Source organism: Staurois parvus, unplaced genomic scaffold (genome assembly GCF_062004578.1).
Source record: "Staurois parvus isolate SC_StPar_1 unplaced genomic scaffold, SC_StPar_1.0 ptg002861l, whole genome shotgun sequence".
NCBI lineage: Eukaryota > Metazoa > Chordata > Amphibia > Anura > Ranidae > Staurois > Staurois parvus.
The window spans coordinates 52412-68624 of NW_028320657.1; the positions used below are offsets into that span (position 1 = coordinate 52412).

The following is a 16213-nucleotide window of genomic DNA, read 5'->3' on the forward strand; positions in this document are numbered from 1 at the left end:
CACTTTAAGAAAGAAAAAGCCCTGCCTGTGCCTCTGGTTGCTGAAAATGACCGGTTCTTTTTTGGCTTGAAGAATGTGGTAATTCTTTGGGCATAATTAAATGCCCTTTATACTAATAGTGTAGGAACAACATTTTTCACCAGCTGGTAGTCACTTTTTTTTTTCAACTTGAGAACTGGACGAATTTTGATCCATCTGTGGCCAGCTTTACCATTCAGGTTCCTTAGAAAGCAGCCACAAACTGAGTAGAAAAGTATGTTTGCTGAAAATAAAGCCTGTCCCCTTGCTTGGCAGGGGAATAAGCAGGGAGTATGAGTTATGCTGATTGCAGAGCTTCTGGTCTGACTCCATAAGGGGTTTGTTGAACCTCTGCAGAAAGACCACTTCTTCCACGCAGAAGGGAAGGGTCTTTCTCTGTAGCATTCTAGCAGGGGAATGCATTTTCTACACAGGCTGCGACTGCTTTCCATAGAAAATGAACTGTGAACGTTTTTTGTTTTGATGCACGGAATGTATTTAGCAGATTTAAATAAAACATTTAATTGGAGTTTATGGATTCATTCACCTAACTACAGTTTCCTCTGTTTTACAGCATAAGGGAAACACGGGAAAGAGCAAGTAGTGGGAAATAATTTACCTTAATACAGGGAATGCATTAAGGTAAAAAATGTCTTGACTTTAGAACCACTTTAATTCATCTCCTTCATCGTCGTAGGGTATATATTAAAACTCCTGAAAAGCATCAGCTATAATTGCAACAATCAAACCATCTTTAAATGAAGAACCAACCATCCACGTATTTCTATGTACCACAACGCTTTACAGTCCCGGTTTGGAGTAGAGTTCTCACTTTTTTATTCAATATTAAGTTTATATTCCTGTATGTATAACTTCAGAGGAGATTTTGTCTCATTTCATGTCCTAGCAACAGGTTTCACAGGAACAGAAAGTGAAAAATCTTTCCAATGGGAGGAGAAACTGTAGTATAAGTATAGTTAGGTAAGGTTAGAATGTCTGTAGGTTTTTATAGCTATCGTTGTCTTCCTTTACTGGTGACACTGACCTCCCTATTTCTTGTCCTGGTGCACAGGGACTGAAAGTGAGAGTGGAGCACAGATGGCTGTAAAAAACAAACAGAAATTCGTACACTTCCCCACTCTATTAAAAGTCTAAATAATTAGACTGGATCTGGGGTTAATGTACCTGTTCACACCAAATGTTGTGTATAGGAGCATTATAACATACACTATATTGCCAAAAGTATTCGGACACTTGCTGTTACACGCACATGAACTTTAATGGCATCCCAGTCTTCGTTCATAGGGTTCAATATTAAGATGGCCCACCCTTTGCAGCTATAACAGCTTCAACTCTTCTGGGAAGGCTGCCCACAAGGTTTAGGAGTGTGTCTATGGAAGTGTTTGACCATTCTTCCAGAAGCGCATTTGTGAGGTCAGGCATTGATTTTGGACGAGAAGGCCTGGTTCGCAGTCTCCACTCCAATTCATCCCAAAGGTGTTATGTTGGTGTGAGGTTAGCACGCTGTGCAGGCAAGTCAAGCTGCTCCACCCCAAACTCACAAAGCAAGGTCTTTATGGGGATCTTGCTCTGTGCACTGGCGTGCATGTTGGAACAGGAAGGGGCCATCCCCAAACTGCTCCCACAAAGATAGGAGCATGAAATTGTCCCAAGTGTCTTGGTATACTGACACCTTAAGAGTTCCCTTCACTGGAACAAAGGAGCCAAGCCCATCCCCTGAAAAGCAACCCGAATCCATAATCCCCCCCCCCCACCAAACTTTACACTTGGCACAATGCAGTCAGTCAAATACCATTCTCCTGGTAACCGACAAACACAGACATGTCGATCGGATTGCCAGACAGAGAAGCATGATTCTTCACAGCAGAGAACATGTCTCCGCCGCTCTAGAGTGCAGTGGCGAAGTGCTTTACACCACTACATCCAATGCTTTGCATTGCACTTGGTGATGTAAGGCTTGGATGCTGCTGCTCGGCCATGGAAAACCATTCCATGAAGCTCTCTACACACTGTTGTGCTAATCTGAAGACCACACAAAGTCTGGAGGTCTTTAGCTATTGACTGCAGACCGTTGCACAGGTGGCAATCTATCACGGTAACACGTTTGAATTCACTGAGCTCCTAAGAGTGACCCACTCTTTTACAAATGTTTGTAGAAGTAGTCTGCATGTCTAGGTGCTTGATTCTATACACCTGTGGCCATGGAGATGATTGGAACACCTGAATCCAATGATTTGGAGGGGTGTCCCAATACTTTTGGCAATATAGTGTGTAATGCCTGCAGAGTGCCCATTGGTTTCAAATTCTGTCCAGCTGCTTTTGTACTGGGAACTGATGGGACTGTAGTCTGAGATTCCCCAGCTGTTTGTAGAATTAGAAAGGGGGATTTAACCTTTGTCTCCCCAGTGCTTGTACATTAGTCATAATGATTGCCATTCCCTTATTCTGACCAGCAGCCATTGCCATTGCAACACCAAATGATGGTCTCCTTTCTTGTTTCAACGCATTGGAGGGGCTATTTGCAGGACGGCTATGCTTTCCTATTTCAAAAACTTTATTTACAGACACTGCTGAGAAATTCATGTAGCTCCACATACAGTATCAACTGTTAGTTTGCAAGCCTTGTATTTGCTTTCAACTTTTTAGAAATCTGAAGTTTGTCCAATACTTGATTTATATTGAAAAATGTAAGCTTTGATCGGTAGATGCAAAAGTCTTCCTGGCAAAAAAAATCTGTTAGAAAATATTAACTCTCTTAAGCAGAAATAAAAATAGATTGTGTTTTTGTAGATACTCCCTAGATTGTGTTTTTGTAGATACTCCCCAAAACAGTTCAGAGAACTATTGTGCAAATATTTTAGTGGAAAAATCTGGACAATTCTTTGGCAACTCTCCTTATTAATGACAGGGTGAAATCTCTCCGTCCACGTCTCGTGTGCCAAGTTTTCTTATTGTGTTTTCTAAACAAGTAGGCACATGATCTTCCCTGAGCTGAACCTGTGATCCCGTCTCTGTCTGTGAACTGGCATCAGCCAGGAAGTCGTGCAAGGACACAGGAGACCAGAATACTCCCTGGCCACTCATTGTGAACCTTCATTCTTTTGAACCCTATTCAAAGTTAAAATATTTCTGACCAAAATAGGATGCTTTTTAACATTCTTCTCATTGTGAAAGACACAACATGGGAAACAAAGCAAAGGACATAAATACTGCTGCATAGTTTCTGTATTATATGTTAAAAGTGAAATCATCCCTGCATTTAGTATTTATTAAAACACTAAAGTAGATGTAAATCCTAACTGGATGACCATGGACATTTTTTTAAATAAAATACTTGTTTTCACCTTCTGTTGTATCACAGTGCTGCCGATTTACTGCAGCCCCTTTTGCAGCGGCATCCTGTTTATGTGCACTTCAACAATGGCTGCATGGCAGTCTTTGTGGCTGGTTTCCTGATAACAATGGATCATGCCCGCATAATGTGTGTTGAAACTGGCTCTGTATTTTCAGCAGCCCATATAACAGGTTGATAAGGCAGGAGCATTGGGACCTTGAAATGGTCCCATGCACATGGCTGTAATAAATTTACACGAGATCTTGCCAGCTGCAAGATACTCCAGAAAAAGTGGTCCATCTTGCATTTCAACTCAGATGGACATACACACATGTAACGGAACTGACCCAGACTGTGCTTGAATACTTCCGTTAGAATACTGCTTTCCCATCTGAACACCGACAACAGACACCACAGCCGACCATACAAGACTAGACGACACCAGTCTTGAAGTAAAGCAGGAGGTAGACTACTTTATTTGAACACAGATACAAGATATATACACTCAGGGGACAATCCCCCCTCCCTGCATAATGACAAAGGGTGGAGTAATCTACATTTAGTAACAAGAGACACACAGTTATTCAAACTTCACACCAGCAGACAGTCCCATCAGGAGGGAGGGCTGCTGGTGACACCCCCCACCAAGCTAATACACATAAACACATACATCCCATAATAGTTTGCTCCCAAGCCAGACAAACAATAGAACAATGGGATGCAGCCACATAACATTAAACAATCAACAACCCTCACCCCACCTATCTCCAAAACATGTCCACACAGTTTGAAACAAAGCCCACACAATATTAGGACAGATCACCCAGTACCCCTAACAGGCACAGGGTGATTTACACATAAGAGGGATATGGGGAGCTGAGATGCGTCTCCCCACCTCTCCAAAGTGAGCTGGGTCCCATGGCCCCCCCCACCCAAAGTGACTTCCATCACAACACACATGTCTTTATGAGTTAGAATGCGCAAGTCATTCTGCGCATGCGCCACCACTGCCTACACATTGTTTATTCTGAATGACTGAAAGCTTAGGTCCTTCTGCACCTATGCTGCATGAGTGACTTATTCAGGGCGATGCATTCTTTAACAATGTGTAGGTAGTGACACATGCCAAAAACAATCTTGACCTTTAGTCTTTCAGAATGACTGAATGCAAAGTTGTCACTGCTGCTGGCTACTCACTTGTTTGCGTCTCGGCCCTGAATTCAGTGTAACAACATATACATGAGTACAGCTTAAAATACTGTCAAAATTGAACTGTGGATTGATTTCCAATTTTCATGTTTTTCTTTATGCAGCTGAATACAGCATATTGTACACCCATACTCAGAAAGTGCCTGAGCATGGACCTTGGTAGAATCGCCCTGTATTATTTTGTTTCAAATTTCTTTAATATGTTTAAGCATATAGGAGTTTTAATGTTTGGGGTTGCATATACTTAATTACATTATTTTAAAACCAAATTCTGCACATTAACCCCCCCTTTGCACACACCACCAAACTAATCATCATGTTACTCTATTCTAAGCTATAAGCTCCCTTATTTTACGTAGGCTGTGGTCATGTAGTGCACCACGTTCTACGTCTTCTAACTTCACTTCACTGGAGGAGGGTTCTTCTTGGGGTGCCCACGTCACTGCCTAGATGCATGCCAATGTAAAATATTGATCACTGGTTCGTGTGGGCGCAGGCTACAGCACTGGATCACTGGTCATCACTCAAGAAAGCAGTGCTGGTACATGAATAGTAGAGTTAGGTGTTTGAGATTTTTTTTGTCTTACTCTATGTGTATAAAATTGCATTGAGGTATGCCACGTGGGCAGCTTAGATGCAAATGAGGAGGTTTTTTGGGGGGCTGAAATGTGATTTTCTAGTGGACAGGGTTGGAACAAATACATATTCAAACCTATTTATAAAGTACAGATATTGCATATTAGCAAGGCAAAAAACTGTAATAGAAAAAAGCAGGTAAATCAGAATATGATAATTGCAACAGCTCCTTAGATTAACATTTATCATGCCAATTGATCGCAGTAAAATATTTCTGTTAAATGGTATCCAAACTCAAAACCCTTTTTTTTTGTCATAGAGCAAAACCAGTGAGCTGAAATGGGAAAAAAAAAACCAAAAAACCCAAATGTCTCTATCCACACAAATGAGGTCCCAACAGGAGCTGATTAAACAAGAATATTTTTTTTTTCCTTTGCCTAGTTCCAATTTTTAAAGAGGACCTGTAAGCAGCAGTTTAAAGCAGAGAACACTTCCGCTGTAATATAGGCATTATAAAGAGACTGCTTCTATTTCTCAATGCTGCTTGTGTCTACAGTATAGCACTGGAACCTCTGGAAATAATGACTTTCTGAAAATAGTATTTATATATGGCTTTGCACAACCATGGTGATGGTGCTCAGCTTGGCAATAGATTTCTCATGCAGCAGGCTGTATCAGTTGTGTTGTCTGCAGACAAGTCCAAGACCAGGGTAGAAGGTTGAGCTTGGGTATTTGGATCACAGTACTTACTAAGGACCATTACAAATACTTTGTAAGGTAGAACAGTTTTCATATATGTATTTGCAGCTTCAAATTTTTCTTTGAGAAAACATGCAGTAGGTCAAAACATTGCTTTGCAGTGTGCTCAGCAGGAAGTCTGCTGTATGCAAGAAATTGGTCTTTTGATCACAATAATACATGTGGGAATAACTCATTCACATCTAATGAGGATTACATCTAAGTGCTATTTGTACCAAATAGACTTAATACTACATCAGCGCAATATTAGACAACCAACAATCCTATTCCTGAAGAAGAAATAACTTCCCAGCTTGAGAAACTGAGACAGAATTGGTAATAAGTTATACTTAAAAGACTAAACTAGGGGTCTCCAAACTTTCTAAAGAAAGGTCCAGTTTAGTGTTCTTCAGACTTTAGGGGGGCTGGACTGTGCCAAGTAAACAAGGCCTGATCTTTGGTATTAGGGGTAGAAATAGTTAGTGTTAGTGGGAGAATACTGCCCCATTTTTATTTTCAGTGGAAGGAATTATGCCCCATCATTTGTGTCAGTGGAAGGAATTATGCCCCATTATTGGTGTCATTGGAAGGAATAGTGATCCATTATTGCTGTCGGTGGCAGGAATTATGCCGCATTGTTGGTGTCAGTGGCAGGAGTAATGCCTCAAGGGCTGAATAAAGGCAAACAAACAGATGCATCCGGCTCCAGGGCCACAGTTTGGGGACCACTGGTGTAAACATTTGTGTATAGACCTAGGACAATAAGACTTATTCAGACAACTCCTCTACATTGCAGTGTGTAATCGCATTTGTGTTAATGTGATGTATTTTATGTGGTAGTGTGCATTGTGGTGCATTGTGCTCATTCAAAATAAACACTGCAGGTATTATCAGACCTGCATTACTCTCCCAGAGACACTCACACCCAGCACCACAATGCATAGATGGTTCGCAGCTGTGTGTTTTGTCGCTTTAAAAATATGTTGTGGCATGTTAGCTCAGTGTATTGGGGTGCCATTCAAAATAGCACTTTGCCACACGTTATCACAACATATAGCAATGGCGGAACCTGTGTTCTGCTCTGTGATGCAGTTCGAAGGCAGTTTTATATATTACCATGTGTTTTGCTGATGTGCATGCACATTGGGCAGCACAGTGGCTAAGTGGTTAGCACTCCCACCTGGCAGCACTAGGGTCCATAGCTGCCGATCACTTTCATGGAGCCGGCAGCGTGGAACCACCCCCCCTCCTCCCTTGGTTCCCTGGATCTCTGCTCTTACCACAGCCTGGGGACACTGCCACCGGCTAGGAGAGGGAGAGGGAGAGCGATGTGAGACCGAGGCAAATCCTTGCCTCGATCTCACATGCAAGTGATGTTGCTTCTGGTTTCAGATACACCCTTTCCTGGCCAGTACAGCCAGGGGACACATTTAACCAAGCTGATCTGTGCTTGGCTAGATGGTGTGACAGGCAGGGGAGATGTTGGGGTCTATTAGACTCCTAATGTCTCCATAAAGAGTACCCGTCACCTGCTGCTATCACATAGGTTTAGCAGCAAGTAAGTTAAGTAAAAATAAAGAAAAAGAAAATTTTTTAAATATTTTAAATCATAATAAAATATATTACAATGAAAAAAAAATGCCATAACCCATGTTGCCCCGCACACCTGCGCAAACATAAGCTCAGGGTGTGCTCTCATATGTAAACCGCGGTCGCACCACGTGTGACATATCGCTGTAAACGTCTGAGCGAGAACAACACGTGACAGGTCCCAGAAGACTACGGGGCCATTCACAAAGCGCAGCGCTTCTCACGCATGCGCAGTGGGCACCTGGCTGTGAAGCTTCAAGTTGTCACAGCCAGGTGCCCACACTGAAGATGTCGGCACCAGGGAGAGAAGACGGCTGGTGAAACCAGCCGTGGTGAGGACACCGCTGGACCGAGGGACAGGTAAGTGGCTGTATTTTAAAAGTCAGCAGCTACAGTTTTTGCAGCTGCTGACTTTTATTTATTTATTTATTTTTAGGTGAAACTCCGCTTTAACTCTAACCTGATGAGCTATAAATGCTTTTAAAGCGTCATCTATGGTGATTTTTGGACACTGTAGTTTTTGGCAATATTGAGGGTGCACACAATTTTAAGACATGGAAAGTTTGGTATCTATTTACTCGATGCAACTTCATCTTTTATATTTTAACCAAAAATGGGTATTCTATTGTGTGTTTTTGCACTGAAATTTATTTTATTATATTTTTTCCTGAAAATCTGTGTTTTAATAAACAGTTGCGCAAATATGATGTACCATAAAATTGTGCAAATGTCATCTTTTTATTCTACAGGGCCTCTGCTTTCAAAAATATATAATGTTCTGAGGGTTGAAGTAATTTTGTTGCCAAAAATTTAGATTTTTACATGTATGTGAAAAATTAAAAAAAAAATACTCTGTTGCTGAACTGGTTAATGCTGCTGTACTCAGGCAATGTTAAGAGCCCTTTCTGACTTAAGTGGGCCTTGTGACGGCCGAGCAGCTGTTTTGCAGCGTGACTTTATTTTAGAGGTGACAGGACACCTTAATGCTGCTGTGCGCAGGCAACATTAAAAGCCCTGTCACACTCACCTCTCATGTAACCTAAGACTTCTGGAGCTCTGCCAGTCAATGAGGAATGATGTTGTGTCTGCGCACATCACCCCTTCTATCCACCGCATGAGGATCTCAATCTGGGAAAACCTGCTGCATAGCTTGCAGACGGACAAGCAGATGGGCGTGAATGGGGCCTCATGTCTAAGTTCTGCCTAAGGCCTCACAAAGCTCTGGTTGTAAGCATCTCGAGGGCAGGGACTATTGTGAATGTACAATATGTGTGTGTGTAAAGCATGCGTAAATTGACAGCGCTATATAAGTACCTGAAATAAAAAGTAAATCAATCTAGTATTTACTCTTGTCTGTATATCCATATATGCTATTGCAGTGGGCTGAACTTCCTGTCTTTCCTTGTTGTAGTATGTTCTCCAATCTAACTCTTCCTCTAACTTTTCTCTAAAATAATAAAAATTGCTAGTAATGCATTCTAAATAGTCATGTGATCTGTCTTCTAAAATCATTTTAGTAATATATATTGTTTTCCTTTTTGTATTGAAGGTTCTTACGGCGGTTGTGTCGCTATTTGTCTTCGAAATCTCCTTGAATGTTCCCTTGGCTATATGGTAAGATCATTGCTCGAAGATCCTTCTTTTGCTCAGTAGAGTGATGGTTGCAGACAAAATATTCTTCCCTGGTCACAGTTCGGTCTTTCTGATTTGGAACCAAGAAAACAGGGATAAAGCAATATACTGTGAAATGTCTCCATGTTTTATTCCCTAAATGATGACAATTGCAACAAATACAAAAATAGTTATTATAAAGGAAATGATGCAACTTAAAAGATAAGTTCACCTTTGAGAACGTTACATGTTCCACCCATTTTTAGGGTGGAACATGTAACAAATGCTTACTGCTGCAGCCACTGCCCAATCCCCCTCTTCCTCCCTGTGACAGCAGTATAGGGAGAAGTTCCTCATACTAGCTGTCACTATTTCAAAACAGTGCATTCACCTGCAGAAAAATTTACTTTTTTTTCATTTTTGTTCAAATTATGAACTTATCCTTTAATGTGTGAGTGGTGCCATAAATAAGTATACTGGTATAATAGATCATATATTGAGTACCCTGAGCCCTAAAAGCTGTGCTTAAATGAAAGCAAAAATCTAACTATGCAAGGCATACTTGCACTTGATACAACCCTCAAATATCATTTATCACAATGTAGATAATTGCTTATTCTGCAGAAAATAGAATATAAGATTACCAAGCACAGTAGTGCATATCAGTCATAGAACAAAAATCATACCTGACTTTACCACTGCTCAGGATGTGGTAAGCTGAGGTTGTGTTTTTTTATTTAATTTTATTTCTTCAAAGTGGTTAAAACATATCTGATTATAATACACATTAAAATTATAAGGGTCAGGTCATCTCATGCTGGTTTTGGCCTCCAGATCTTCCAGAAATTTAAAGTACGCATTTCTCAAAAATTGGAAACGAAGGCTTGAGTAGCATGCATGGCATTCAGCTGGTGTGCTCCATGTCATTATGTTTTTCATTCAGACTTTGCTGCATTGCATCAGTATATCTCATTCATTTTTGTCAGTAGTCTGAGAACCCTCTTTTCCTATCTGTGGTTATGCAGGAGAGGTATTTCCAACATGCCTACTGCAGGCTCCTTGCTGTCTCTACTATACAGAAAGCAGGATGTAACAGTAAGCAATCAGAGTCCAGACTACCTTAGCACTTTCAGTTTGATTTGTGATACAGAGACAAAGAGGAAGTTACTCAGTACTTGCTTAAAATTTCTCTTAAGTCAAGACTTTTTTTCATTTTGACAGGGAATACGTAAAACCCTGTAATGTTTTTTTCTACATCCATTGAGTAGATTTCCCTTAACTTTATGTCCTTTTGCAGGAAGTGAGAGGAAACCCCTCCAAAATGAGGAAATTCCTGCTTGTCACCAGAAATACTGTTGCCTTTGGAAGATATCCCCTCTATTCCTGTTCTGGTTACAACCCAGCATTCTGGATTTTCTTTAACGTCAGTTTTGATGATAATGCCAAACATGGCAAATGGAGAGGTTGAACACCCCTACCACTGAATCTTCCCATTCTATCCAAAACTAAAAAAAATGCCTTTAATAATTATACTTTAAGTAAACCTTATTACTAAAGATACACCCTAGCCAATAAAAATGCTTAAAAACAAACATTCTCATCTTTTAATGTTTTTAAAGGATGAGTTCACCATTTTTTGGGTGGAACATGTAACATGTTCCCACTCCTGCAGCAGTTGCCCATTCTGATGCCTCTAGTGAGAGCAATTGATCAATCTTCACCTGCCCCCGTCATTCATTCACAGACTTCTGTGAATGGGAAACTACAAATACAGATAGCCTTTGCAGCTGTCGGCTTGTAGTTCTCCATGAACTACCATGGCACTCTTGAATGCTCTGGTAGTTAATTGTCTGTTCCTGTCAGTGTGTATCTGCCTGTCCGTATGAGGTACAAGCAGATAGATACACTGACAAGCACCCGCGATCTCCTAATCGTGGGGTACAATGCTTTACAGGCTCCAAAAAAAAAAACACTTTTTTTTCCTGCAAAAAGATGTGCATTCATTATTTTTTTTTAAAAAGGTGAGCGTATCCTTTTAAGTGTTTTTATGAGCTAAGGTACAGTACTATGCAAATGTTTTAGGCAGGTGTGAAGAAATGCAGTAAAGTAAGAATGCTTTCAAAAATATACATTTTAATAGTGTTTTTTATAAAATTACAAAATGTGAACAGAAGAAACCTCTAAATCAAATCAATATTTGATGTGGCTACCTTTTGGGTTCAAAACGGCATCAATTCGTCTAGGTACACCCAGTTTTTGAAGGAACTTGGCAGGTAGGTTGTTCCAAACATCTTGGATTACTAACCACAGATCTTGTAGTCTGCCTAAAATCCTTCTGTCTCTTCATGTAATCTCAGACAGACCCGATGATGTTGAGCTCAGGGCTCTGGGGGGGCAAACCATCACTTCCAGGACTCCTTGTTCTTCTTTACACTGAAGATAGTTCTTAAAGACATTGGCTGTATGTTTGGGGCATTGCCCTGCTGCAGAATAAATTTGGGGCCAATCACATTCCTCCCTCATAGTATGGCATGATGGATAAGTATCTGCCTGTATTTCTCAGCATGGAGGATACCATTGATCGGGCAACGTTGATGACCGCAGACACAGTGGTCGGCCAAGGAAACTTAATGCAACAGTTGAAATACATATCGAGCTTACTTCCCTACAAAATCAGACGTCCAACAGCATCATCAGCACAGAACTTATGGAAACCAGTAGGACTCTGGTACACCCATCTGCTGTCCAGAGAAGTCTGGCCAGAAGTAGTCTTCATGGAAGAAGTGCGGCCAAAAAGCCATACTTCTGATGTGGAAACAAGGCTAAGCAACTCAACTATGCACTAAAGCATAGGAACTCGGGTGCAGAAAAAAGACAGCAGATGCTTTAGACTGATGAGTCAAACTGTGAAATATTTGGCTGTAACAGGAGTTTGTTTGCCGAAGGTCTAGAAAGCATTACAATATTGAGCGTCTGCAGGCAGCAGTGAAGCATGGTCGAGGTTCCTTGCAAATTTGGGGCTGTGTTTCTACAAATTAGGTTGGAGATTTGGTCAGGATCAGTGGTGTCCCCAATGCTCAGAAATACAGACAGATACTTATCCATCATGCCATACCATCAAGGAGGAGTCTGATTGGCCCAAAATTTATTTTGCAGCAGAACAACCCTAAACATACAGCCCATGTTATTAAGAACTACCTTCAGCGTAAAGAACAAGTAATCCTGGAAGTGATGGTTTGGCCCTGATCTTAACATCATTGAGTCTGTCTGGGATTTCATGAAGAGACAGAAGGATTTGAGACAGTCTACATCCACAGACAATATGTAATCAGTTCTCTAAGAGGTTTGGAACAACCTACCTACCGAGTTCTTTCAAAAACTGTGTGTACCTAGAAGAAGTGATGCTGGTTTGAAGCCAAAGGGTATTCACACAAAACATTGATTTGATTTGGATTCCTCTTCTGTTCATTTACTTTTCATTTTGTTAATTGATAAAAATAAACTGTTAACAATTCTATTTCTGAAAGCATTCTTCATTTACAGCATTTGTTTCACACCTGCCTAAAATGTTTGCACAGTACTGTTTATTGTATTATTATATACATTTGTATTTGGTTATTGTATAATTTCGGTATTTGCTGTGCAGGGTTTTCTCTATGTGGCTTTATAAAATTGTTTGCATTTCCTACTAAACTTTCAAAGTGGCTCATTCCCTATATGTAAAATAAATGTATATGTCTTCAAGAAATTATTGTAAAAAGTGGAAAATTGCACTTGGGTGTGCACTTTGGTAGCCCAGCAGAATAAATGGGCATTTACCTATATCAACCACGATATTTGCAATTTGTATGGGTACTCGTAAATTGTTTGCTCAAATGCACAATTCAGTGTCTTCAGTGTTACAAAGGAAAAAAAAAACTTATTTTTACCTTGCTAACAGTTGAAATTATATGAAAAGATTGTTAGTAGAATGCTTCGACAGAGATTTTTTTTTCTTCTTGCAGGACCAAATCTGACATGCATGGGTGTTTTGGGTTGCCAGTTTAGCCATATTGTGCTCCTTCAAAACAACCACACTATCTTTTTCCAGAGCAGCCTGTATTTTTCTTGTGGTTACCTATGGGTTTCCCTTTGTATCCCGAACAATTCTTCTGGTAGTTGTGGCTGCAATCTTTCTTGGTCTACCTGACCTTGGCTTGGTATCAAGAGATCCCCGAACTTTCCACTTCTTAATAGGTGATTTAACAGTACCGATTGCCATATTCAAGGCTTTGGACATCTTTATATGTCCTTTTCCATCTTTATAAAGTTCCATTACCTTGTTACGCAATTATTTTCTGGTCCCCATGGCTCAGTATCTGTCTCAGTATTTAGCCCAGTCAGTGCTTCCACGTTCGGGGGGTGTTGCGGTTGATTGATTGTACACAAGCCAAGTACATCAAGCAATGCAGGCCTTCAACCACTGCATTTTTCATCCTGTCCAAAAGATATCCAAGCAGACTAGTTAGGAAAATTTGCACATATGCAGCTCATCAGTGCAGAAGATCTAAAACAAACTGCTGAGTTAACATCACATGCCAGAGTGCAATGCAGGCAGCAGGCTGAGTGAGGCATTCAGCAGTCCAAAGGAAGGGTTGCCTATGCTTGACCCTTTGTAAAGTGGAAGTTGCATGGGGCTACCTGGGTTCCCAGGACCTGGTTTCTGCACTTTGAAGTTGAGGACCGCAGTCTACAGGCCCAGATGGTGGCTTCATAGTGGAAATATTTAGTGCAGCCTTTTTCAACCAGCCTAGCAGCCTTGAGGTTTCTTCAGAGGTGCCTTGGCAAAATGCCTCTAAATTTCCCAAAAATTGTATACAAGCCAGTGGGTGATGTCACGATCGCAAGATCGCCGCCACCAACATGCGACAATTCCACGATTGCGACGTCTAATATGTCACGATCACTGCGTCAGATCCAAGACCTTCTCAACAAAACTCGTGACCGAAGGGCTAGCCGACCTAAAACCGCAATGTGACGTGCGTAACAATGCCACACTCGGCTGCACCCTGCACAACGATACAGATTGACGTGCCAGCAGCATGGATCGATTGTTACTGGGTCAGGTTAATTAGGCAATTAACCATTCACACTGCCACCACCTCCTTTTTATTCAGAGCAAGAGGAAACTCGACGTTCAGCTATAACGCTATAATGGTTGATATAATCAACTGCATAACCTGGTCATAATACAGGCCTGTTATACACAGGGTTAAAACAAACTGTGGCGGCTCTTCAATGGCAGGGATTCGTAAATTGCATTTAAGAGCTATAGAAACAGTTCAACACTTTCAGAAAGAGAGATTTATTACTAAAAGGGTCAAACAGGGGCAGTAAAAATATTTACAGAAAAAAGATGTAACTAAGATATATATATAAATATACAGAGCATAACCGCACAGCAAAGAGATAACAGAGAGAGGTTAAAGTACTTGCCATTAAGCCTTGGGTGTAAGCAGATCACGTTTCTGAGCAGAAGGGTGCTTTTTGATCTCTCTATGTTAGATGGTAAAGATGGGAGAATTCTTCAACTCTACTCTTAGGTTTGACAGCCTGTTTTAAAGTTTCCCAGCAGGGGGTAGTTCTAAAGTAAAAGACCAATCCCCTGTTTAGGAAGGGATCGTCAGGCGGAACCCTAAACTGGAGCCAACATCTTTCATAATTCATATTCTGGTCCATAACTTCCCATCTGCACAAGCGACAGTCCACCCGCGGGTATATTATTATGCAGACAAGCCTGGGGATTATTTAGATATGAATTATGAAATTATATATTGCACGGTTCGCGAGTTCTATGTTTCGGCTTCCCTGATGGTCCAAGATAAGCGAGGTGTCCAGTTTTTATGTAAGTCTTACATATTCCAAGATATGAGACATAGGGGAAAAATTGCTTTGAGAAGTGTTCATCTAATTCTGTCACCTACGCTGAGCTAGGTTATTAGCTCAGAGTAGCTTTCAAATCTTGGGAAGGCTCTGTTATCTTGTTACGAGGTGTGAAATTACACAGGTACTTTTGGTCAGTGAGATTCCAATTCTCTTGGGAAAGCTGGCCTTATCTCTTCCTAGGTGAGAAAGGATACAGCTTTCACAGACAGCTCGGCACCTAGCTAAAGATGCCTTGTCCGGCCAGTGACCCATAAACAGTACACACACACACACTGGCCAGGTCTCCTCTCAGGAAGGGAGGGGGAAGGAGAATGAGGGAATAACATGCTACTCTTAACAAAATGGCAGACTGCGTCAGTCTCTGGTGCGCACGTTTGCGACAGGTGGATCAAGCCTGCCTTTTATATTACACCAAGCCACAGGTTTATCATTGTTCACCATTAAAATCTTCTAGCCGCCGGCATTTTAACAACCAATTACATCAACAGTTGCTAAAGAGGATATCAGTCACCAGCACAGCATCTTTGTTTGACCCTCCTCTGTCCCTTTCCGTCAGCGCTGGTTTCACATTAGCTGAGTGATAAAGAAGAACTAAGGGAAGAGAGAAACACTGGAATACTAGGCAGTACCAGTGTACAAAGGTGTATTTGCTTTGGAAGAATAAATCACCTCTAACTTTGGGTGTCTTACTTGTGTGGATGTTGCTGAATTATGTAAAACTGTTAAAATAGTTTTTAACATTTTAGAATGGGGTGCCTTGAGATTGTCCATAGTTTTAAAGGGTGCCTTGACGAAATAAAAAGTTGAAACTCTGATCTAGTGTACAAGGTTTTTTTGAAGTGCAGGTACAATTTAATATACTTCTTGTCCAAAGAATTATATTTTTGTACCTGCTTTATGTAATTAAGTGTCTGGTAAGAGTTTGCAACAGTGCTTTCCCTCAGAATTTGCAGGTTAAGGGACCTTGGAGGAAATGTTTTAATTGTTAATGGGGAAACAAATCTGGGTAGAACTGTATTGTCAGTAATGGCTAGTATTTTACTTAATTCCTAGGGTAGACATTATCTTTAGTGACAATGTATTTATTTTTGGTATGCAAATAACTAATGTAAAAACATAACGTGAGTATTTATCAGCTTATATTCATTTCATAATGTATATGATAATGACATTATATTCATACTACATTGT

The 16213-nt window shown here is 40.7% G+C and overlaps 1 long non-coding RNA gene across 1 annotated transcript in view; it reads left to right on the forward strand.

Annotated features, from left to right (window-relative positions):
* The first annotated feature begins 9032 nt into the window (after positions 1–9032).
* The window catches only part of LOC149429021 (uncharacterized), a 34223-nt gene continuing 27042 nt past the window's right edge, over positions 9033–16213 (forward strand). The window contains exon 1 of the long non-coding RNA XR_016310626.1: positions 9033–9100. This is a non-coding gene — a long non-coding RNA (uncharacterized LOC149429021). The remainder of the gene's footprint in view (positions 9101–16213) is intronic.